The sequence below is a fragment of the Cupressus sempervirens genome, chromosome 6, assembly GCF_028749045.1.
Source record: "Cupressus sempervirens isolate cs-2001-9-10 chromosome 6, ASM2874904v1, whole genome shotgun sequence".
NCBI lineage: Eukaryota > Viridiplantae > Streptophyta > Pinopsida > Cupressales > Cupressaceae > Cupressus > Cupressus sempervirens.
This window is the reverse complement of record NC_143123.1, coordinates 219,173,736-219,195,484: the sequence shown is the minus strand read 5'-3', so window position 1 is coordinate 219,195,484 and position 21,749 is coordinate 219,173,736. Positions and strand designations below refer to the sequence as shown.

Sequence of the window (21,749 nt, the reverse complement as noted above, 5' to 3'; positions counted from 1 at the left end):
CTAAATCGTGTTTCAAACATTATTGCACTATTAAGTTTTGTGATTTCGATGTGATGATTTTCTTGATGAATCACAATGTTTATCTTGACATTTGGCATAGATGTATAGTCAAGCATCATAGGTTCATAATATGAAATGATTTAGTTTTAGAATTTTATATATATATATATATTCTTTCTTTCCTCCTTCCACTAACATTCGCCATGTAATACGTAAATTGTAGGGCCTACCTAGATAAGTGCAAGGTTGAAACCAAAGGGGATGACATAACCAACCACCCCTATAGGGCTACAGATCGGCGCAGAATGCACACACTCTGCATTTCAAATTATTTTGAAGGTCCTTACCTTGAGGGCAATCACTACACCTACCCAAATCTATAAAGACTTTGGCAAGTGGGTGCTCATAACTATTATTTGCATGTCTTCTCTTTATCATTGAGTTGAGCACCATGGACTATTAGTTGGAACAGAGCTCTGCTCTCTCTCTACCCTTAGGACAAACAACTACTGATCGAAGGATAGACCAATGATATCCATATGGCAATTATAGTTCCTTGACCAACCCCTATATCTTACCTCTTCTATTTATTTATGCTCATAACCCAAATGTTTACACGGCCCCATCATAACCATTTTTCTTTCCAGCCTAGAGAAGCAGCTATTAGTCATGGATAGCTCCATTTGTCCCAAGGGTCCCAAAATCTCATTTGTTTCTATGTATTTGGAAAGGTGATGTTGAAGAGGAACCCATTATGTTGTAGATGGGTGTTTAGAGGAGTAAGATGAGTACCTCATTATAAGCCAATATTTGACGTTTCACCAACCAAGCCCTCTCTGCATTTGAACCTCAACAACATGATTAGGTCACCGGTTGGCTCACTCATGTAACATATCATAGTATGGACTGCATCACTATGGCCATCCATCTAAAAAGTAACATGGTTGCTACCTAACACTTGGCTTCCCCCATACGTGACATGAGTGACCCGATTGCTGCTGAAACGCGGCATCTCTCACCTCCCTGATAGATAGAGGGCGAACAAGCAATTGGAGCCCCTTTAGAATACAAGAATTCACAAAAACAACCACCCAAACTACTATTCCTTATAATTCCCTTTGCTTTAGACTTCAAAGACCGTACTACAACTATATACTAGATATGCCCCCTCTGCTCTCCTATGTCCCCTGCATATGGAGGAGGAAGTTGTTCCTGCATCGCTATCTACTTGTAGTGCCCCCTTTCCATCAATAGAGACTCCCAACACATCCACCACACGACCTGGTAGGGCCTTTCCCACGGGGACATCCAGGGGTAGCGGTATAAGATCAAGTGGCCTTTGTTGACCAGACGCAGTACAAAACCACGAACCAGATTCTCAAAGCCAAATCTGTCCCCAAACCCAAAGCAGCAACTAACTATATATTGTAAACACGGACAAGAACAATAAACTGTTTGACAAAATATCCAAAATACTGCCTCGTAGATTGCAGAGTTTGCCAGATATGCACATGTGGAATAACGTAAACTATTTAACAAAATTCTTCATATGAAATGGAGTCCTATGGAATGCTCAACTGCAGAATGGGCTGAGGGTGATCTTTCATTGAAAAGATTCGAGAACCTTTTTGAATAAATGTTGATGGTAAAGGTATGACACAAAATACAGCTAGAAAGTAAAATCAAACAAGGTGCTCAGTATTAACCAATTCATTATATCTGTCCATCTTTCTCATATCTAATTCATCAGGATTTTCATTCATTTATATCATACTTACTTTTCTGTGTTTAGCCTGCGAGTTTTTTTTGCCCGGTTCTTGTTGCAGAGAGTAGTTTTGTAGGGAGCAGAGTGGTGTCAGTATTTGATCGTGCATTCTCTTCTTCAGCAATGGTACATCTCTCCCTTTCATCTTTAAATTGTCTCACATTTAGATTGTTTGTCACCCTTGATGTGGTTTGAGAGATTTTTCTACAAAATTAGGGGGTATTTATTGTTTAGATTGTCCTTAATTTCTTCCACTAATTTACCTGGTATTGTTTGATTTGGGATTTTATGCTATCTACATTGGAAAGGCAAACGAATTTGTACCCAAATATATCCTTTTTGAAGGATTGGGAAAGTGAGAGAGCTGTAGATGCTAATTCTATGATAATTCTTAAATCAATGCTTCTAAAAAACCAGGGACCTTATTTCATCACAGAATCTCGAGCAACTAATCACTACTGAAACTCTTTATTTGCATATTAGGGTGCAGGCGGAGAATATTCAGTGTGTTAAATAATGAAAAATATTTCTTGCTTATTATGCGTATATGTACATTCTATAAAGTCTAGCAAATACAACACAGATAGAGAACAAGAAGAGAAAGATAAGATTTTATCAACTGTAGATGTTGATTAGATGCTACATATGTCCAATAAGAGCCTCACATTCTCCAGCACCATCTGGTTAGTTTGAAGAACCTTTGTTCCATTTGTTTGTCAGTCATAAAGCAATGGATGGCTTATTTTTATGTCGTGCGCTATTTCTGATTTCTTTCACTGAAAATACTGAGCAAAGATTTTGTGTGACTGAGAATTCATCGTCCTCATCTTCATGCTCACATATCTCACTATCATTCTGCAAAAGCAAGGAAAACAAATGGAGCTTGCCTTGCTTATATCATCCACATTAAAACCAAATTTATTCTTATCCATCAAACATGTCTTTTGTGTTATGGGTTCAAAGATAACTTGTACCCAACATAGAGTTTCAAACAGTCTAGTAATCTTCAACACCCAGATTTGAACTCAGGAACCACTTCCTTTTTCTTAGAGACCCTTGTACCAATATGCAACTGAATCTGAACATTAAAGCTTTAAGTAATTTGCATTGGAAAATGTTGAAAATCCATTATGAAATTGCTTTCTATTCTCTAGTCCACACACAAAAAACTGAATGGAAGCTGTCAGTCCACTCTGAATACATGCCAAGAACTGGAAAGTTGAACACTATCTCTCATTTTCTGGTCTCAAGTAGTCACTTCAGGCTGCATGATTGTCTATTGACTTCCCTCATACTCACTGTTTCAGGTTGCTCTGTTGTTCGGAATAGAAGCGTAATCGTCTATTCACTTCCCTTGTACACACTATTTCAGGTCTCTCTGTTGTTCTGAATAGAAATATAAGGAAAGGAAGCAATTGTGATGCACCCACATCAAAACCAAATTCATTCATACTCATCCCACATCAAAACCAAGTTCATTGATGCTCATTGCGTAGTTAAGTGTATGTAGGTTTTTATACTATAAACCTTAAGGATAAGTGAGTCTGATAAGGAGTTTTAAATAATCTACTAAATCAAATGTGTTGTGCTCTCTGTACAGGTGCATTTACACACCCTTAAATAATCCTAGAAGAAAACAACATTATATTTGCAGGTTAAAAGCACTTTAACAAATCATATTTTAAAAATCAACGAAAAAAAACTGTACTGAGTAAATAATATGAAGGGTCATTCTGATCCTCTTCATTTGCATTACTCAGTCATAAAGACAAAATCGGCATCTGGTTCCTGAGGGGATGGAGTAAATTGACAGGTAAAGTTGGCCCTCCTGGGGCTGCCACTTCTGTTTGAATGCACTGCATCTTTTGTACATGTTACAGTCTTTTTCTGGCAGGAGATAGGTCTAATCATGGTTTCTGTAAAAATTTATCAATACTGGAAAATTTTCTTTTTCAGAATATCAGAGGCACCTGTCCCACCCGCCAGATTAGTTGCTGTAATTATCTTAGCAATCTCATGAATATTCTTCCTTGAAAGTGTAAGTCATCGGGTCTCATGTGACGTCATGGATCATGGCTTCGATAGTTTCATTCTGTTCCTATCCATTTCGGATGTTACTCCAGTTGCTTCTTTTTGAAATTTGTCACACTGTAGCTCCAAATGAACCTATGAACAGTATCTGGAAATCATTAATTTGTTGTCAGCAGACTGGTGTGACTACTTATTTTGTCTCTAGAGATGGGCATCTCAAGAGTATTGCTTCATTTTGAATTTTCATACTTTTCCATCCTTGAAACCAGATGGTCCCTTGCTATAGCTACATCCCCTCTCTCAGAATTGCCTCATTTATTCTCTTCACATTTCTCTTCCTTCTCTGACTGCACACAAAATCCTACAAACCAAGCGGTTTAATCCCCTGTGAGCAGAAATGAAGGTTGAGATTTTAGCAATAGGAATTAAAAATAATCCTCTCGCCCTTCATACCTATCAGAGCCAAATCTTAGAGTGCAAAGATAGGGAAAATATGTGATGTGCAAGCAGGTGTCACAATCCAATATAAGCCCCTCCACCATTTTTCACATAAAAAAATTCCATGAAAAAGTCCACATCCTTCCTTATTTTTATACTACTCCAAGCTATACGAAAGCAGGGTATGGTATTCATAAACATATCCCCCTATCCATCACAATCGGCTACACCATTGCACCCCATCTGGTGCAAGCACTAGTTTTATTCAAAAAAATACTAATCTTTGCAAAGTTACCATGGGAATGGAAACTGCATGTCTAGAAAGCAATGTCCCTTTCTTCATGCTATCACAACTACAATAAAGCCTTTTTCCCTTGATTTCTAATAGTTTTTATGTCAATAGAGCATGCTGACTTCGGTTCTTTATTTTACAGTGATACAAAATATTTTTCAACATAAAAATTAACATGTCACGACTTTATCCAAATTAGGGTGTTTAGTTTGCGCAGTCAACATCATGGATTTTCTTTTCAATTTTCTATGTGGAAATGCATTACTTACATGAATAAAAATTTGGAATACTTAAGACCGGTGACTACTTTCATACTAGAAAATGCATCAGGTGGATCCAAACACCTATTTGTTAACAGAACTGATCAAAAGGTAAAATTTATTTTCATACAATTTGATGCTGTCGAAAACTCCTTAGCACTATGTCTACAGGAAAAGATTCATATCTGTCTCTTCAAATTGTGTTTCCTAAGAAATGTTATTTTTTCTGAAAGCCTGTTTTACAAGAACTTGATGTTTAAACTAGCCTTTCCAACTCCACAAAGTGTGTGTTTATTTAAAACTTAGCCCCAAGCCACTATCAAACTTTAGTTCAAGAATGTTTTGGAAAAGTTCAACTAAATACAATATTGATTTGTTTGCTGTGTGCAGGCAATGTGAGTGAATCCATGTTCCTTTTGCTTCCATTGGAAAAAATGACATGAACGAAATTATATTAAAACCACTTGCATCTGTTCTAGTAACTACTCTCAGTAGAACAAATGCATTACATAGGTCCCTATACAACATGTCTACTTGAATCACAACACCACTAGCAGATGTTTTGGGTAAGTTTAGAGCATCATGGAGTTTTGTGTAGTGGTACCCTTTCTATTCAAGGTTTCTGCTCAGAAAAAATAAAATTTCTTTAAATGAAGGAATCTTGAATTACTTAATCATAGTTCCTCTGAACCACAAATTTACAAAGCAAAGATTGCAATTTACAACTTATAACATCAGTGCAACTGTCCATTCAAGAACCAAACATTTCTACAATTATGTTAGAAGGTTGCTCTTCAATATCTAATAAGAAGGTAGCTCCCATGCATTGCCCACAAAAAATGCCTCAGCTCATTTAGATATTCAGTAATGCTAGGTATTTTTTACAATGATAAAGCTGAAGAGAATGAGTTTTGATAGGCTTCCTTGTCATCTTCTGACAGAAGTGTTTGTGAGGCCTTTTCGCTCTGATTGGGCTGCTGCATCTTGGGTCCAGAAGCAGTGTGCTACTTTATTTACTTGTGAAGGTTTATGGCAAGCTAGCTGCACTCACCAGGATATAGCCTTCTGCTGGTAAGGAAAAGAGATGGCCTGGACCTATTGGACGGGACTATAGTAAAAGTAAATAGTAATAATATAATCTCCTCCCTCCCCCACCCTCCTCCTTCCCCTTTACAATAATTACCTTTACGAGGAAAAACCCAGAAGAAACGGTACTTACTCATTAACTCAACCATTCACATTAATAAGGTATGTCTGGACAATTTTTGGGTTTGTTTAACCTAATGTACGTTCTTAGTTTGCGAGGTTTTCCAAACTGACTTCATCCTTCTAAAACCGAACAAAGCTCTGGGAAACCCAAAAACAACACATAAATTAGGTGACAGCACAACAGACTACTTTTAAAAATTCCAAAGGAGATGAATCAAAATGCATGTTTCTGTCTCAATCCAACTGCTAAATTCGAATTCCAATGGTAGCTCATATTATATTAGGAAATACTCTCTTTATTATTTGATTCTTACTGAATCTTCTTATTAACAATTCCTTCTCCCCATTTCCTGCACATGGTCTTACAGTCTTCTGCACAGAGTCAACAAAACTATGGTAAGAGAAGGCTATTCAAATTATGTCATTTTAGAGTCTAGACTGCTAAGAAACTAATCTTTAGAGTACCTACATCTTTTCAACCTTTTTCCCCATTTCCTAAGATCAAGTAAAATAACTACAAACATTGATGATTCTGATCAAAACTACAGAGATAGCAATTAAAAAGAATTGTTGCACCTGATTCTGGTCAGATCTAAGTTTAATATTGAACCCACTGACCAGATTTATGGTTTGTTACAAAAAACAAAGCTCAAAGAATCCCTAACTAGTCTGTGATACTTGACACCCAACTAAAATTGATCAAATGGTGAATAGATAAATTTGGCCTAAAATCAGTAGACACAAAATGTCTAAATCTAAGCTTTATTTCATACACATCACTGTAAGTACAACTATAGTATGTGATGGAAAACCCCCTTCCCTTATGCTTTAATGGGTGCCCACACCTTGTTCCCAGGTTGCCATTTTGGGACGGGCGGAAAGGAAGGTGAAAAAAGTTGACAAACTTAGTTTTAAATGTGTGGAATGCATTTGCTAAAAAGTTTGTGGAGCCTTTTCGGTAAGTCCATTTTTGTTAATATCCTGCAATACTTTTGAAATATTATTGTGCCTCTTCATTAGGCGCGTTCTGTGCACACCATGCAATCATGAGGCAACAATTCTTTGAAGGAAGAGTCCACGTGCTTTTTCAGCACATCCACACTTTGCATGCATATCATCCTTCAAGATCACATTTTCAGCATTGACTGATCTTGTCAAACAACTTACATGAGGTATCTCATGTCAAAATTTTCACAGTTAATATATAAGCATTCTATCAAACAATTTGAACACATTCTGTGCTTCACATTGCACATATATACCTGCAAAAATTGAAGCATTTTGTCAAGTAAATGATACACAAGCTCTGTTTATCTGCCATTATATATAACACCTCCTCAGAGACTCTATCAAACAATTAGATTTTGCTGTCTGTAATTCCACATTTCACAGGCCTTAATCATTCTGTCAAATGCATTATGTGCAGTCCATGATATGCAATTTCCAAGAGCCCAATGCTGATACCTCTTTGTGGTATTCAGTGACTATTTCATTGCACTCCTTGTGATGAAATTTCTTTGATTCATTTTGTCACACAGTTTTATGTGCCACATTTTTGGTTCACATTTTGCAATTTTCCATCATTTAATCACATATAAGACTGTCTTCAGACTATTCTCCTCCCTTCAAACAGTAACAAACGTTTTATGACCATTTTTCCTTGAAAACAATCATGACAAAACTCTTGTCTACCCTCTGTTCAAACCTTTGCAATCTCTGTACCCAATGCCATTCGATATGAATATCTACAAATTATTTTGAATGGGACAAAACCCCTTTTCAAAATGCTCAGTAGAAATTGAGGTGTCTTCCAAAATAGTGCAAATGCCATTTTCTTACACCGTTTGCATGAAAGTATAACAGAGCATATCCAACTATAATACTCTGTCCAAAACTTCCATACCACGCAAGCAAAGAGAATGCTGCAAAGACAATATACAGAATTATATACACATGACTGCGCACAAGCTTTATATTGTGTTCTGATTCATGATTATACCAAGGTTTCGTGAATCTGAATACTTTTGCAGTTTTTAACACAAAATAGCTTCTAATTAGCAATTTACGTAATGTAACAAATGCAATGCTCTCAAAGCAACTTAAAATTCGAAAACTTGTGCTGGGTGAAGTCGTTATCAGTTTCTTAAAAGACGATTGTAATTATGCTTTGTACATCTTGAAAATGCGTAGTACAGAGTATCCGCTTCTGGTCTTCAACTTTGTAAATAGAAAACAGGAGGAAGTAGCAACATGTAAAAGTAATAAAAGGTTTCAAACAAAATGTTTATATTTATATATCTGTTGTGAGTGAAGTTTCAGTTGCTTTTCATATAGAGTACCTACTATCAGGAGCCCTGGTAAATGTCAAGAATTGAATAATGCAATCTCCTATCATGGGAATCATAATTATGTGCAAGCGAAGTGGGTGAATAAATTCTCATTATAATATAAAGGACACACATGAGGCACATATGTAGACTGTTGCACTTATAAAGTTACTGTGTACTGGAGATTAAGATTTCTGGACTCACGTCTTCATAGACACCTACGATTTCATCCTCCATCCTAGATTTCCAGCATGATCTCCATGTGCATAAACTTGTTGCTGCTGACTGACAGAAAAAGTCTGACCGGTATTTTTTCTGTATCAGACACTTTTTCAGTGGGCAGTGCTAATGCAGAGAAGCTTGTGGCAACTAGACAACAGGGTTCAATTAACCAACTTGCTTCCATAACCATCCAATGGTTAGCAATCTAAGAGCCTCCCAAGGTCTCTGTAACATCCCAATTTTCCGGGTCTAAATTAACTTCTAACATACTTAAGAATACAGTTATCACTTTGTTTCATAGGAAGTCAGTTATATCATTCATATTCATGTGAATAAAATTTACCGGTAAAATCAGTTAAACAAAATTTCTTAACTTTAAAACTTAAAGTACCATCAAATGAAATTACTACCGAATTTGAAAATCACATACCTCGGAAAAACTGAAATTGAAATCAAACTAGGAATGCTTCTGCAACCACCTGGATTAGTCCACAAATATACTACAACGATTTCACAACTCGACTATCATCTAAAAACTGCTATCTCAAACTCATATGATGTTTACAACTATTTACCACTATGATTTAAATTAGGGCATCACATATCATTTTACCAATTAGGGCATCAATTACCATCGGTTCATTTAGGGCTCTTGAAACCACTTTACCACTTAGGGCTTCCGCGACCATGGATTCATTTTAGAGCTTCCGCGACCACGAATTCAACTAGGGCTTCGATACCACAGATCCAATTAGAGTTTCCAATACCACTGTATCATTTAAGGTTCCAACTGTCATACAGTCAATTAGGGCTTCGGATTTTCTTTTCCTTCCGATTACTTATCTATGACAGTAACTCAAGATTAGAAATTTATTTATATTCGATATTCATATAAATGAAAAATAAATTATAAATCAATCCCTTACATAATGGTAACAATGAAATAACTCAATTTAATCTTAGCTCCTCATAAATAAATGTGATTTTACCTATTTTCGATAAACAAATGAAAACATAGCTTATCTCTGTCTGACGCATGGCTGACATCTCAAGAGAGGTGAAACACTGTCAGGGGCTTAACCACCCAACCTCGGACCATAACATATCCCCACATGATCTCCAATGAGAAAGGCCCTCCCTACCCGAAATTGACAGAGAACATCTTACCATCCACTAGGCTTTCTGGTAAATAACTCACCGTACAACTTGACAGTAGAAGATCACCATAACAGGAATATGCATGAGCTATTAATTGATTCATATTAACTGATAAGTTTTGAAATGTCACAGCTATTACGGATTCAATTATCATAGATTCCTCTTTTTCACCTCACCACCCTTTTTGTTGGCTACACAGCCAGGTGAGTTCCAGGTATTAGGAATTCTCAGATTAACCAGTTCTGTCAATTATACGTTTATCCAAACATTTCACAAACTAAGTTCATACAAAATGAAATAACATATACGAAATCGGGCACATTTCTAGGATATGCCAATACCATCAAATGGTTTTGATAAAAATTCCAAGGCATTTAAATTTATGTTTCTAAATTGGAAATAATGAAAACATGCACTCATATAATAATATTTACATAACCTAGTTCCACACGAAAAAGCCTAAACAGATCCAAGAAGTTAGAAGACAATTAGCACAAACTTTGTTGATTGACAGGTATGGCCCTGATTAATAAAAGCATTAAGTGTTGAATTTATATTGCTACCTGTCTACTCACTTCACACAAACACCATAATTTATATCATAGAAGATAGGAACTACTATCTAAAAGATAAGGATGTGCCTCTATAATTTGTAGATATTCATTAAGTAACAAGCTTATCAAATGAAGATAGAATGACTGCCAGTGAATCACTGGGTTTATAAGACATCAAAATATACCAGTCTTCTCCATAGGTTCGGCAACAATACACCTAATCGAGTTATTTCTATTGACGAAGCATGATGACTTCTTCTACACGATAAGGGAATTGCAAAAATGCCTTGCAAAACTTGTTGATGTTTGTATTAAATAAATGTGAAGGCAGAGAAAGAGAATAAAGATTCAAGGCAGCCATGGCTAAGCTACAGTGTTCTTATAGGTTGCTAGATCGAATGCAAAACGTGACCTAAACTAAGAACGACATGCGCTACTTTAAATCCGCCAACCCTGGTGACTTGGCCCAAATTCTAAATAGAAGATAGCCTTGACATTTGGTATGAATCCGCCTACCGGCTCAGAGATCTGCGGCTTGGTAGATTCTAATCGATGGCATAATATGAATTCGGGTTCACTCATAAATTTATGAAAATACAAGGGTTCGATTGCCAAGAGAATTGAATTTTTTGAAAGAGGAAGAAGAAGAATGGATGCCGACAACCAAAGAAATCCATAATATAGAGTAAGCTTGTCTCTGCAGCCACCTACAATAATAAAGAAAACCATTCGACTACCCAAGATGACCATTCGGATACCAACTATTAAATCGACTATAAAAAAAAGAAAAGAATAGAAGAAAAGAATTGGAAGATTATAATAATAATTCAATTATAATTTGAACATTATTATAATGTACAATTTAACATCACTCATACAAATTATTAAATGATAATAGTGCCAAATCGTTTTATATTTATATGTACGTTTATAAATATTTATTAAAATGATATGAATGAAAGATAAATTAAAATCTACGAATATGTTTTATATTTTAATTAAATTATTTATTTAAATAACTCATGCAGTTCCACAGATGTAATCTGTTTCAAATCACTAGGTCGTTAACCCGTCTGCCCAGTGATGGTGATGCTCCGCCCAATCCTTTTCTGACAATGCTTCCACCCCCTTCAACATGCTCCCTACAAGAATTTTCTCCGTAATTAAATTATAAATTATATAATCATAAATAATCATAACAGTTAGCTTTTCATCCTAATTTCATGAATTTGCGATTAACGATCAACTAAAATGTCATCTGCGCTTGATATCATAACGACCAACTAACTTACCATTTCGCCAGATTATATCAAATTAAACTGCCAACTGACTTCATGTGAACTTCAATGGTTATATTTCAAACTAGGTCAAAAATTGGGATGTAACAGTCTCTCAAAAGCCTTGTTCTACCTTCCCAAGGTATTTCCTAGCACAAGCTTAATTCCTTCCTAAAAATTCGATAGTATGGATGAGCACTTTACCACCTTCAACTGACCTATCACCACAATTGCTCTAGGATTCCACGTCACTTAACACACACTATCTTCATTTAGGTGGATTTGATACCATTTAATCATTGGAACAATGGACTCTGTTCACAATTCCATGATTCAACAAGATGAACTAGTAGGCCGAATTGAATTAACCCACCTATTTGAGTTTTTCGCCTTCAACTTTCAAAACTCCTGAACAACAATAAGATCTTTTCACCATTTTAGACACCCATTTGGCGGTTCTTTACAATATCAAAAATTTGGATATGTGTTTTGTTTCTAAGTTAGGTAACCCTAATTGGGCTCTTTTTAGGCTTATTAGGCCTTCCGACAGCATTTTCTTCTTGGGCTTCAATCTTGCTTCCAAGATAAAAGCTTATCATTCCAACACATGAAAAAGATCTGTATAGGTTTTAGAAGCTCCAATCCAACACCAAACTCCACCATGCAATCCCTTTTCTCACTATATGGGTAACTTTACCAGCTGTCCCTAGCTCAACACTACCAAGTGATCAGCCTAGGGCTTCATGGTAAAAATAGCAAATCAACAAGGAAAAGACCAGAAATGACAAAAATGAAAACTATACATCCCAACCTAACATTCTACCAAGCCATTTGAGAGTTTGACCATGGAATGTCAGGCTAGAGCCACTTCCATGCCAAAACCCTAATTTGTGAGGGTTTGTTATGAGTTACACTACAAATTTATAGTTCTTTTAATAGATAACACTTCAAGACCTGCAACCAGGTGCAAATTAAAGCTTTAAAAAAAGACTAAAATCACCAATCACTAATCTTGCAAAATGTCACAATGCAGTACGGAGGCATGTAAAAAAATGTAGAAAAGATAGCAAATTCTTCAAAATTATTGCCTTGATTGATTCAACTGACCCCAAAATCAATTTTCCAACGCTTATATGTGCTCTTGGATCAATTAGGACCATTACTAACTGTTTCTCGGGTCATATTGCATTCTTGCAACTTTTGGCAAAAAGATCCACAAAGTTGCAACTTTTCAAGCAACTTAGCAATTTCTCGTCTTCAAGACCCTAAACTTATCCAAGATGGTTAAGACCTAGGAACCATCCTAAAGCCTTATTTGACATCAAACAAGTCTATTTGCATCCTATTTCACCCTTGACCTCCCATGGTGGCTCTGGACCTAAAGTTGCTCAAATGCAACTTTCAAGACTTTCAACCCACAACTAGACTCTAACAGGCTCAATCCTTCTAGATTTGTTACTTTTGGGTCTTATTGCAATCAAAACACTCATAACACACTTAAGCACATGTAATGTCCCCTTTTTCTGGGACATTATAATTCTGTGTGTCGGATCACTTTGCCTAAGTTTCGGGAGCGAAAAGATTCTTTACAAGGTTCAATGCAAGGTTTGGCCTAGACATTTCCAGTTTCAGACCCATCAGAACAATTTTGGTAGGTTGTTTGGATACTTACTATTTTTAGTAAGTAAACAGAGCTCGATATTTTTGATATCCCACTGTTGATTTGGAAGTTCCAACGAGCTATTGCACGTGCTTATGCGAGTTCATTTGATCAATTATTTTAATGTCTAGTGATTATATGGTTTACTCACTAAGTGATTATTAAAGTTCATTTAACTTGTCACTTTATTTTTAAAAAGGTACTATGTTCACTTAAGTGACTAAAGGACAAAAAGCTTCTTTATCCCACATTGCTTAAAAGAGCATGCATCACATTGAGAAAAGGGATAAAGGTACATCAGACTTCACTTGGGATGATACGAAGACCATAATATTCAAAACAAATATTGATTTGGGAGTGGAAATAGTTGCTGGTTATTTCTTCTAGGACGCAAACCCTTGAAGAAGCATTTGAAGGTTGGACGCAAACCTAGCCTTCTTACAAGTTTCATCTACATTGCCAATCTGACTGTAAATTTTGTTTATAAGATTGGTTCATTTGGATAATTGCATGTTATTGTATTGCTGATGTATAATACAGTAACATTATTTGATAACCATTGGTGATTAATTACTAATTTATGTATGTATTTCTGAATATTGGAGGAAATAAACAAACTTTCCTGAGTTTTCTTTTATGCAAATCTGTTGGTTACAAAATGGATTAAAGTCCTGGAATTTATATCAAATGTTGGTTTTCTTTTCGATTTTGAATCTGCAAGTTCGTATCAAGGGTTTTTAGTATAATATCCGGAAGGGGATATTACAATGGTATCAAAGCCAAGAATCCTACCATCCTGTGGAAACACGCGTGAATTTATGAGAAGAAATAGAAATCAATGCATTTCATGTTTTGGTTGCTTGAATGTGACTGGCTTTGAACTCAAAGGACGAAAACCCTCGAGTTAGTTTGCAGCAGAGATTGAACATCACCTGAGTCTTGTTTTCGTAGAAAGGAAATCTATAGGCAAAAATCCGCAATTAAAAAAAAAGGAATTCAAAGTAAGTGATTTTACTACAATAAATTTCATTTTCTGAATTCTGAATATCATGCGTGGGCAGTATACAGTCAACAGAGATTGAAGGCTGAGAAATATATTGGTTTGAGTGCTAGGTCGATTTCACTCTCCTCCCAGTCAGGTATATACAGGAACTTCAAACATTGAGCTGAGAGTTATTAAGGGAGTGATTCCGAGTTTTTAAAAGGGTAAGAAGTCTGCACTACAAGGATTTCAGTTGACGTCCAGGTAGAAGTACATGATTTACAGGGTGAACTGGGCATGAATGTAATCACTTACAGCGGCTAAATACAAGTCGCATGCGAAGATAACCCCTTTGTAACTCCAAGCTCGGGCTAGGTCACAGCAGTTTCAACCATCGAATGGAAGCCAGGGTGTGTGAAGGGTCGGAGGCGTGAACAAATGGGATTCCGTGTGTGTTGGCTTGTCTAGCAACTCCAGTCGGCGTTTGAACAGGGTTGGGTAATGACCACGAGCAGTCAAGTCTCCATCTACATGTGCAAACCACAGTCACAGGCTAAGCCATGGACAGTCGGCGTTTAAACAGGAGTCGAGCACCACGAATAAGCATTGTATGTAAGCCGTCGCATATATCAGAAGCCACCTATCCGTGACTGTATGGGTCTGTTTTCCAACCCGCCCATTTTGCTTTCCATACTATATCGTTTTTGGTTAAGTGGTTAACTATGTCTACAGCATGCGTATGAACTTCCCACATTTGGCTATGTATGAACACATTAATCCTACAGAGTTTGTAATTCTAGAATGATTCATATTGGACTGGCTTCATATTATTGTTTTCCAAGTAATAGTTTCAATAAACATTAAATTGCACAGGTGTAACTGTTCTGAGTTTTTTCATCAACTGATATTACACCATTTATGTTGAAGGTTGATTGTTATTGTTTTTGTGAAGAATGAAGGTGATAATGTATGGTCTGAGACTGAGTATACGTGCTTAATTTCTAAAACTATTTTTGGTTACAATCATCGATTTGTAAGTTAGAGGTAAGTTTGAGCAGTAGTGGGTATTCTGAACTTAGATCCATTGTTGAATCATATGACATTCGTGGCTCCTCTGATAACAATTACCAAATATGGATTCAGAACTTGTGATTGAGCTGGTGTAGTCCCTTTAACGCTAAGACAGTGATATATTCAGATTGTTTACGAATTGTTTGACGAAATTAATCTGAGTTCAAAACCAGCATTAATTATTTTCAAATCCATCTAAGGATATTGCAGTGGACGGACAGTCGGGTTCTATTTCACACAGATTTTCCCTGTATGTTAACAGTCGGGTGGCTCGCGACTTCTGTTCTTTGAGAACAGCGTGGGCGTTTGTGAAGACACGGCATCAGCATTGGTCCACGGTAATAGGGATGATGTTCACACCAACCGGTAACGTTCACCAGTATTCGCAGGAGGCATAAACAATAAGAACTGTAACTAGACACGGTAAGTTGAAGATTGACAGGGTTCAGTATTAGGGACCTTGCTTACATTTCGAAGAAGGCAGTAATCTACTTAATTTCCGTATGTATGCCGTGAGACTTGAAGAACTACCAGAAACAAGGAAAGAAACCATTATGTCAGCACAAGAGGCCTCGACTTACAGGCATTGCAAAAGTGTGGTGAATCTTTTGATCCTAATCTGATTGTCTCGAGCAGTTTTTCCAGCAGTGGTCAATCTAAGTTTCAGTTTCAGAATTCAATTCAACAGGTTCCCTTATTTCATACCTTTTCTACTGAACATGCTGGAATTTTCTTTTTAAGTCTCCATTCCAAGGCAGATGGAAGAACCGATTCAAACAGATATCCAAGCAATCAACAGCTTCCACACAGCTTGCTACCCACAAAGGATAATGTATCTGTTGTGTTAGTTAAATCTTGGACAGTATATGAACAATTTTGCATATAAAGAAAAACATTGCAGCGATTTTCTTCCTCTAGCAGACTATTAAATCTACATTCCTCACAGGTGCAAGGAGCCCACTAAAGATTCAGTCCTAGACATATTTTCAGCTTTCTCATAGCAAAGCAAACCTCACAAGGACATTACAATCCCTATTTCTTACCTGTTCAAAGGGGACATTATAAGATAATAGAAATGCGGCTGTTCTCAAATCAACTGATGGTGATGATCCTATATCTGATTCCAGTGATGATGCTTATGATGAATTAAGTGCCAATGAGTTGGAGAATAATTTATTCATAGGGGCAACCAATCATGAGGACTTAGACTGAAAAATGATTGTAAGCAGATTTACTTTCATTGGTCACCATTTGAAGCTGAGATTAAGTAGTTTGTGGGTTCTTGCCTTCCTTAATCAATCCAGTTCATTCCTGTGTTTGGGCTGTAGTTAACATCAGCTAGACAAATTGCAAATGGGGAAAATATATGGCTACAAAAAGGTCAAGAAAGACATTGTTAAGTCATAGCAGCAATTAAGCCAAAAATTCCAACCCGATATGAGGACTGAAATAATGCACGTATATGATGAATACAACAAATTCCCTCCACAAATTCGGAAAGAATTGCCTTTCATGGACTATGTTGACTTTCAGCTAGAGCTGCAAAACAAGACGGATATGATAAGAAACAAGTGCTATGATTTGGCTCAAGATCTCCTTGCAGAGGACAGTTACAGAAATTGCATAAGGAAGACATTAATCAACTTGATAGTAGCACTAAAAAAGAAGAGCAACCTTCGGATGATAATATGCGAAATACTACTAACGGCACAAGTACACTAGCAGGAAATTGGGAGACAGAAGCATCTTATGGAGCTGTTTACACTAGTCCTTCTAATGACCATGTTGATGGCCCATATAGAAGAGTTGACCAAACCGTCAACATTGGCAACTCCCCATCTTGTGTAGACATGGAAAATACCAGCATCTTATTTGGGGACATGGAAATTAACCTGGATGAATTTTACGATGATAATAAGCTGAAAATTATGTCAAGTTTTGAGGAGGAGCAAATGGACCACAATGTTGGCAGGATAGCTGATCTAGCACACATTGAGTTAGAGGATATATCTGAAAACATTGTTCCCCTAGATGATGAAAAATCAGAAAACTCTATGGAGAACAAACCACTTGTGTTTGAAGGAGATGGTCAAAAACCATTATCACTCCTTGACTTATTGGATATGCTTTTGGCCAAAGAGGACAAGATTGTCCAAGTGTTGATGAGGATGGATGATTCTTCCAATTTAATTGAGGATCTCATGTGGAAGATTGTGATAGAAGAGAGGCAGGGGAATGTATGTAGTGTTACAAGTACTCTTTTACACACTATTTTTGAAACTTTGAAAATGATAAAATATGAGTACTTGCAACTATTAATGGATAGAGATCTAGCAACAAAATTTGGAAGGGACAAGGAGAGTGAGGTAGATGAGCTATGTTTCCAATTGAGCTTAACACATTATTTCATACACAAAGCTGAAAATCAAACAAGTGGGGCAGCCACTTATGAAGAAGATGACAGTGGTTCAAGTGCACAAGAAATCATGCAAATCATTGAGGGAATTCATAAAGTGAGTAGATGTGAAAGCAAGCAATGTGATTCAATCACGTATTTCCCGTTTGAGACTATCTACAGCGAGAAAAAATTTATGGATCAGCAAGTTGATAAGACTGAAAATTCCGATTTTTATGACAGCAGTTGTACATTTTCACAGGAGGACATGGTTAGTGATACAACAAGTGAGGATAATTCAAAGCTTTCAACTAATGGTGAACCATCCTTTTATAAAGTCTATGAAATAAGCGAGAGTACTTATGATGGAATAGGAAGTTCAAATTTATCCTTAGCATGCTCTGAGGGAATCTTCAGCTTGCCCAGAGTTCTATCACCTAGCTCTTATGAGATGGTCACGGCCTACTTGTTGATTGGTGATTTTTCTTGTTGGTATATTTCCCCTATCAATGGTTTGCCTATGTATGTTGGTAATAAATTCGCTGATTCTATTTGGCCTTCCAGGGTCAACGAGTTATTTGCAGGTGAGTGGAGAAATCACACATTACCCTACATTTTACATGAGGTGTCTACATTTTTTATTCAGCAGGGTATTGAAGGTAGTGTTAGCACTCATGATGTCGGTGATTCACCAACCACTCTTTCATTTACCTAGGATCCTATTGTTTGGGAAGTCAAGAATCCAGGTGTTAATAGTATCTCACATCCAGCGGATTATGTTGTGTTGCTACACAGACACATGATTATGATCTGTGTGTTTCAACTTCCTGACATATCAAAGTTCCAGAAATTAGGACTACTCCTCTTACACCAGAGCGATATGGCAGTAAAGTCAAATTGGTTGGATCTATCATTGACATCGAGACAAATATAATAGGTGTGGTACAGTGGTCCAGTGATGCAGGTATTACAGGAACTAGTCAGTGGTATCTCAGACAGCGTACGAGTCCTCACTTGGGATCCAGGTGGAGCATCCCTAGGTATTGCCTTTGGTCGAGGAGCTATGAGGAGAGTTTGGTTGCTATCATCTTGGGGTGGATATGGGTATATTGTTGAGCCTCCATTTTCACTTGATAGTACAGACTCACAGGGTCACTCATGGAGTGAGGCATTCATTATGACCACTGGTATTGGCACACAGGGCAATAGTGCGTGGCAATTGGTGTCCCTTTATGGTGAGACTTGGGATCCTAGCATTTGGTTTCTGCAGGTATAAGCGGATTGCTTGAGGGCAAGCAATCTTTAAGAAAGGAGTCTTTGTAATGTCCCCTTTTTCTAGGACATTATAATTCTGTGTGCCGAATCACTTCGCCTATGTTTCGTGGGCAAAAAGATTCTTTACGAGGTTCAGTGCAAGGTTTGGCCTATACATTTCTAGTTTCAGACCCATCAGAGCAATTTTGGCAGGTTGTTCAAATACTTACTATTTTTAGTAAGTAAACAAAGCTCAGTATTCTTGATATCCCAGTGTTGATTTGGAAGCGTCTCGCCTAGAGCTTTCCAATGAGCTATTGCACGTGCTTATCCGAGTTTGTTTGATCAGTTATTTTATATCTGATGATTATATGGTTTACTGACTAAGTGACTATTAAAGTCCATTTAACTTGCCACTTTATTTTTAAAAAAGTACTATGTTCACTTAAGTGACTAAAGGACAAAAAGTTTCTTTATCCCACATTGCTCAAAAGAGTGTGCATCACATTGGGAAAAGGGATAAAGGTACATTAGACTTCACTTGGGATGATATGAAGATTATAATATTCAAAACAAATATTAATCTGAGAGCTGGAAACAATTGTTAGTTATTTCTTCTAGGACGCAAACCCTTGAAGAAGCATTTGAAGGTTGGATGCAAACCTAGCCTTCTTACAAGTTTCATCTACATTGTCAATCTAACTATAAATTCTATTTATAAGATTGGTTCATTTGGATAGTTGCATATTATTGTATTGTTGATGTATAATACAATAATGTTATTTGGTAACCATTGGTGATTAATTACTAGTTTATGTATGTATTTCTGAATATTGGAGGAAATAAACAAACTTTCTTGAGTTTTCTTTTATGCAAATCTGCTGGTTACAAAATGGATTGAAGTCCTGGAATTTATATCAAATGTTGGTTTTCTTTTTGGTTTTGAATCTGCAAGTCCGTATCAAGGGTTTTTAGTATAATATTCGGAAGGGGATATTACAGCACATCCAAAATGTTTTAGGTGCTCCACCATACTCCTACAGTACAAAGAAACCCAAGTCTCTTGAGTTGTTAGATCTTGTATTGTCTTACCATGCTTGAGGATGTCTACCTCTGTCATCCAAGTGGCTTTTGCCTCAAGTAGGTTGACCCATTTCACCAAATATTCTTTATATGCACCCTTCCTTGTCTTTTTTATCACAATTGTATTAATGATGCATTCTAACCGCAAAGGTTTAGAAGGCGGTAGATCTGTAACCCAATTTGTCTCCTTTGTTTGGTTTCTATCTATCTGGTTACTATCTAAGGGTTTGCCCTTATAAGCATACAAATCACAAACATTCAAAATGGATGAGATTCCTAGATCAAGAGGCAAATCTATCTCATACGCATTATCTCCAAACTTGTGAACTATATTGAGTGACCCAATCTTTTTCATAAGTAATTTGGTTGGTTGCCCCTTAGGCAATCTCTCTTTCCTCAGATAGGCCATGACTAAGTCCCGTACTTTAAACTTCAGTTTTCTTCTGGATTTTTCAGCTTGTGTCTTATATTTATATGCACTCAGTTGTAAATCCTTTCTTACCAGCTCACGGAAGTCTCTCACATTCTCTGCAATGTTTTCCCCTAGAGCACTCCTCTTATCCATGGCTCCTATGTCTCAAAGTTCCATGACACCCCTAGGATGGTACCCATATAGTATTTCAAAAGGGCTTTTACCAGTGCTTCTATATACTGAATCATTGTAAGCATATTCTGCCTGTCCACTTACCAAATCCCAAGCTTGATCATGTTGTTTACTTAAGGTCTGTAACAAGTTTCCAAGTAACCTATTAATAACTTCAGTCTGTCCATCAGACTGTGGGTGATAAGCAGAGGAAAATGACAAGTTAGTGCCCAACTTTTTTCCAATGGGTTCTCCAAAAGTGTCCCACAAATTTTGAATCCATGTCACCCACTATACTGACTGGAAGTCCATGAATCCTCACAATTTCTTTAAAGAAAAGGTCTGCAATATAATAACCCCTCACTATTTTGGACCTGTTGCACCTTAGCCCAATAATAGAACCTAGTTACCTACTCTAGAGTCTTGTCAAGACCAAAATGTTCCCCAAGGCTCCCTTGGAGTTTCTCAATGATATTTTCTCTCGTAGAACTTTGTGGAAAGCACGACAACGGTCCTTTGAAAAGAAAACCATCCTGCAACAAATAGTCAGCATATTCAACATGAAAAGTGTTAGAAAAATCAGAACATATCTTATAGATTTCTGCAAAATCTTTATCCTCAGCATAAAGGCCTTTAATAGCAGTGTTACACCAGCGTGGGGGTGCAGCAGTGTGGGGGGGCGTAAGGGCGAGTTTCAGTGTGGGAAAAAAAAGGGCCTCAATTTGGGGATGGCGGGGGTGTGGCGGCGGGGGTGCGGAAGGGGGAGGGGGGGGGGGGAGGTTTCATAGTATACATATATGACTGAAAATGCTAATTATGAAAGGATACTTTAATATAACATAATAAAAATAGTTGAATATACAAAATTGAAATACGATTCACAAACCATAAGTTCAAAATTGAAACTTGAAACTTCATAACCATTACCAATGACCACTGAACTTAGTAAAATAATAAATACTAAAACTTTTAAACATAATAATGATAATGGTAAATGAAAAATATAAACCATACATAGTACAGTGTACCATGTAAGTCAACTATTGACTATCAATTTATCAAATGACAAAGATCAAAGATTCAAAATTCATTGTTCAAATATGAATAAAAAAAAGTTCCCATGTTTAAAAAACAATAAAAAACAAAAGCAAGCTAGTTTTTCTTTTCTTGACTTTTCATGCAAAATGT

At 36.7% G+C, this 21,749-nt stretch overlaps 1 long non-coding RNA gene across 1 annotated transcript in view; it reads right to left on the bottom strand.

Annotated features, from left to right (window-relative positions):
• Positions 1–5,427: 5,427 nt before the first annotated feature.
• LOC149552050 (uncharacterized) overlaps positions 5,428–21,749 on the bottom strand; it is a 29,626-nt gene continuing 13,304 nt past the window's right edge. The window contains exon 2 of the long non-coding RNA XR_016352856.1: positions 5,428–6,367. This is a non-coding gene — a long non-coding RNA (uncharacterized LOC149552050). The remainder of the gene's footprint in view (positions 6,368–21,749) is intronic.